General features: G+C 38.8%; 1 protein-coding gene across 1 annotated transcript in view; it reads right to left on the reverse strand.

Annotated features, from left to right (window-relative positions):
• The window catches only part of mpp7a (MAGUK p55 scaffold protein 7a), an 89,028-nt gene extending 85,324 nt beyond the window's left edge, over window positions 1-3,704 (reverse strand). Inside the window, exon 1 of the mRNA XM_044104408.1 lies at window positions 3,253-3,704. The gene's annotated coding sequence lies outside the window, so the exon portion shown is untranslated. The remainder of the gene's footprint in view (window positions 1-3,252) is intronic.
• Window positions 3,705-5,131: the final 1,427 nt, after the last annotated feature.

Here is a 5,131-nt window from a genome sequence, read left to right on the forward strand (position 1 = left end):
ATCAGCAGGTTGCCTGGGTAAACTTAATCCTTGCAGCGATAGAATTTTGAGTTCACACACCTCCCATTTCACTAAGCAATGACTGTCCAAACCTGGAACCAAATTCTGGGAATGAAAGCTATGCAGGACCGAAGCTCAGTTCAGCTGTTCACACAATGGGCAGGAGCGTATTGTCCTACTCTGGGTTTTTTCAGGGCCACAAACCATCCTGACTCCTGCCTACCCCAACATATTCTAGGACTGTGTGCACTGAGAACAAAAAAGACATCCAACAGATAAGTGTGTGCTTTCTTGCCACAGCCAGAGACAGAGGTCAGAGCCAGCAAGCTGATTTCTAGGCAGTAAACCTTTGCAGCTCAACACCCTCAGCCATTAGTGAACCCGTTCATTAAGTGAAAGGCTTAATGAAATCATCATAGCCATGCCAGGATGCTAGGGTGTTTACCGAACCGGCAGACCCAAGCAATGAACTTGACTTAAGTACTTACAATCAAAGTCTCCTGGGAGACTCTCTCTTCCCTCTTGGAATGCAGACTAACGGCCTCCCACCTTTCTCTAGTCAAGATACTGAGGAAGATCTGGGTTACTCCCAGTCAGAGCAGAACAGCAGCTAAAACATGAAGTCTTCCACATTCTTTTCCTTAGAGGCTATCAAACATACATGACAGGATCTCTGCATTTACAATCGCCAACAAGGTACCTAGAAATTACTTTACTGAAAAATATCATCAGAGATGTTGGAACACCATACCTGACAAGAAAACAATATCTAGTACAACTTAGCTTTTAAAAACATTTTTTCCTACTTCTGAAAATACTCTTCTTTCTGACATTCTTACCAACCAGTGTAGATATTTCTTTGAAATAAGGGTCTGATGCCTCATTTCTATTGAGTGGGATGGCATGGGTTAGTGTGATTCAGTTTGCCATTTTATGGACTGGTGTATTCATGAGAGCATTTCACCATCATTTGGACTCTCAGTGGGCAGGCGGGTTTGCCACCAAACACCTAATGTTGCAATGAAAAATGTGGCACACGAGGATTTCTTGTGCTCTAGTCAATGGACTGTATTGTGTGACGCCAGTAGCGCCACCCTAACGGTACCATTGACCCATGGACCTACAGCTTAACGGGGCCCAGAAATGGTAACGAACGGGTCGGTTGTATGGGCCACTTTTACAATGGAAACAGACAAACAGTGCACAGCACTGACCGGACCAGTAGAAACGAGGTATTATTGTTACCATCTACAGTCACAGCAACACAGAGCTGTTCTCACTACTGTGGAAAAGTGTTCACATCCTTTTAACTTTTCCACATTTCCTTGCATTACAACCAGAAACTACTACATGTTTTGTGCGAGAGTCTGAGACAAAGTAGTGCATAGAAAATATTGGGTTTTAATTGCTTAAATAAAAATATGAAAAATTTGGCATACGTTTGTAGTGTATGCTAAATGCTATGCTTAGATAACCCTAAATAAAATCCATTCCTAAGGTTTGTTAGAGAATAAACAGAATTATGGTGACCAAGGAGCACAGTGGACATGGTCGAAAGTTGTGGAGAGGTTTAGTCCACCATCTGCAAACATTAAGAATATAGAATAATAGCAGACCTCCCAAGTTGTGACTGTCAACCTAAACTGATAAACCTGCCACTTAGAGAAGCAGCTAAAACGTGCAACAGAAATCCATTCAGGTAAAAGAAGGTGTCAACAGGAAAACCTTTAATGATACATTCCACAATCCTCTCCTTTATAGAAGAATGCATTGTTGAACTCCCATCCATAGCAGAACTCGCATTTAAAGCTTGTCACAAGCTTTGCTCTGTCCACTCATTTTGTGGACAGAGCAGACATGGGAAAGATGGCGCTCTGGTCATATGGGGCCAAAAAACAACATTTTGATCTACATTCAAACTCTAAACTAACATTGTCACCTTGAGAAAACCATTCCCACCATGCAACTTTGTAGTAACAGCACCACACTTTTGGGGATGCTTTTCTTTTGCAGAGACAGGGAAGCTGGATAGAGTTAGTAGGAATATGGTTGTACCTAAATACATGACAAAACCTGCAATTAAACCTGTTAGAGGCTGCAAAAGACAACAGTCCAAAACCATGAAACTACAGTTACATGGTTTAGATAAAAGTATCTCCCTGTATTTGAATGGCCCAGTCAAAGCCTGGATCTAAATCCAATTTAGAATCTGTGGAAATATCGGATAACGTATGCTCACATACACGCGCCTTCCTGAAATTTTGGTGTCTGGATGTGAAAAGCTGATGGAAACCCACTTCAAAGGACCAGCAGTCACAGTACAAGGTTAACCATCAACTGAGGTTTGAATACAGAGAGTGCACTTGGATTGCATTATTTTTATAATGACAAATAGTAGTTTATTGATCTGCAATGCCTTGTTTCATGTATGACATTTCGACTTGATTACAACACTGAACACACCTGGCCTCTGGAGAATTATGCTGACAAGGCAGTTTCCCCATTTGAATCAGGTGTGCTGGAATAAGGACGCTGCTGAAATGTGTTCTCTGGTGAACAGCTGCAGAATTGGAATGCCACTATCCTGAACAGACGTGTGTGTCATAAAACAAGCAAAAACAAACTTTTTGAAGATGTAGCTGGGTGCGGTGGGGTTTGACCAAGTGTTGAGTATCTTATAAGAGGAAGGCCGGTCAGAGGCTTGTCGTCAGCCAGTGACAAGCTCCGTGTCACCACACTTGACACTACAGAGCACCACGGTTCTGTTTTTCCTCCCGATGCACTTCCTGGAGTGGAGGAACTGCGCGCTAAGGGTGTGGGAGTGGAAGTAGAGAGCTGTATCATGGGGAAACTAACATTACGTGTTTTATACGATAGTATCCCTGTCTCGTTTTTTTTGTTTTTTTTAGGATATAGTTAAAATTCATGAAGAAAAACAAATACATATTTTGTGTGCAAAAACAAAATATGTACCTGTTGCAGGCGACATGTTATACGCAGTAGAAGTTCTGTATTTGGTCACCTCGAAGTGAATAAATGCTCGGTCACTATTATTTTAGCCTACGCATCATACAAGCATTCAAATAAAATCACATACGTCATTATTGAGCCATAGTCAATGCTTCACATTCAAAAACTTTAACGTTGGCTAACTTTTCCTTTTTATGACAAGGAAACTCTGTTGCTTTCACTGTCCCAACAACTGCAAATATAAATTCAGAAGTGAAAACAATAAACATGTGAGCCACTCACTTGTATCGGAGCTGAATGGTTTCTTCTTCACAGTGTTGCAACTCCAGCGTTTCCTCCGAAAATCGAAGCGTTCTCTTTTTTCATTCCCCACTTTTAAAGTCTCGGGTTGTTCCTCTGCACTCCATTATTTTATCCCCGTTTCAGCCTACCACGAACAGAAATCTTTTAAAATGTTACGCCTCGACGGTTCCAAATGTCCCACGGCAGAGAAAGTGTTTCGCCAACGCGCTGACTTGGAAGCGGTTTGCATATTTGAACGCAATGTTGGGCCGGAGATAAGCCCACTCCCAAAGCTGATCTGAGATCTGCGTTGTGACGGGTTTTCCTTTCAGATGCCGCCCACTTTGATCTTTCATTGGTTGAAATGTGTCTGAGGCGGGCTTGATAAGAATGTTCTCATTGTGATTGGATAATTTTACAATCCATTAGCATGGCTCCCCGATACGACTGAAGAAAACAAAACTTTTGCAACAGTGTAACTTGTTGTTTTTAAAAGATGCCATTTGAGCCGCTGTAACCATTCAAAAATATGTTATTAATCATGCAGAATTTTAAATTGAACTTGCAGAGCAATAACTTTAATAATAATAATAATAATTTATTATTATTATTATTATTATTATTATTATTATTATTATTATTATTATTATTATTATTATTATTATTATTATTATTATTATTAGTAAAATAATCTCACTTTAATTGACAGCATTTGTATAGTTCTGGCGATCAAGTTACAAAATGGTGAAATATCTCCCTCTAGAGGTCAACTGAGGAGAAAAACCAACAGGTGGTCAAACTGTAGTGACCTTATTTTGAGGAATTAATGCAGATTTGATTATCTAACTATTTCGGTTCAATTTTAAGAGATGTAAATAGACAGGGGAGAAAAGAGAAAGAAAGAAAGAAAGAAAGAAAGAAAGAAAGAAAGAAAGAAAGAAAGAAAGAAAGAAAGAAAGAAAGAAAGAAAGAAAGAAAGAAATTTTAAAACATGTTATCCCAGTAGATTTGTGGGGAAAGACGCGGTGTGCCTGTGTGAACAAGTTGCAGGAATTTCGCTGACAATAGATGCTACCCCCATTCATAGGTCCCCGTGTTAATTCATTGCGAACCAGAGCCAATTGTGTCTTTTGTCCGCAACCTACAAAACGATGTGAGATACATTGTTTGTGAACAATGACAAGCAGCTCTTATTTGAAACGTATTCTTTTCGAGTAGAATGAATCCGGCCTATTTTCATATGTCTGTTAACAGACATATGAAAGTAGACAACAGGGCGCAGAGATGTTCTTTAATATGGATTTCGATCTTTGTTTTGTTTTTTTCCAAGTCTTATTTATTAATTCATATTGTATTGATGCCTGCTTAAATACTTTCGACTTTATTGTAGCAGCCCTACATACACATAATTATATACACATAATCGCCTTTATTTAAATAAAGTAATTAATTTACTTGGAAAAATAAATAAATTGTGAAATTAGTGTTTGATATGGTGAACTCTGGTTCAGGAATTATGCAATGTATTTTTAAAAAAAGCTTTGATATAACAATTATTCAGTAAAGTGTATAAATATTTGATTATATTCAATAAACGTTGAACAAATTTTGATTGTAATGTCACAATTCCACCGCTAGATGTCAGGAGTGGAAAACCTCATTGCCTGCCTTTCATTAAACCACACAAAATATCTGTTTTCGGCGTTTTTCGCAAACTATATGATAAGTATTCTTTCTCGTAGTCATAGAGGAATTGAAAAATAAACAATCTGAAAATGTGCTGATTTAAACTTTTCAACAAACGCACTGTTTTAAATCAGTACATAGACATCAGAGGGGGCGTTATGAGTTATCAGAATTAAGGTTGCCATGTTTTCCC

Source organism: Gambusia affinis, linkage group LG21 (genome assembly GCF_019740435.1).
Source record: "Gambusia affinis linkage group LG21, SWU_Gaff_1.0, whole genome shotgun sequence".
NCBI lineage: Eukaryota > Metazoa > Chordata > Actinopteri > Cyprinodontiformes > Poeciliidae > Gambusia > Gambusia affinis.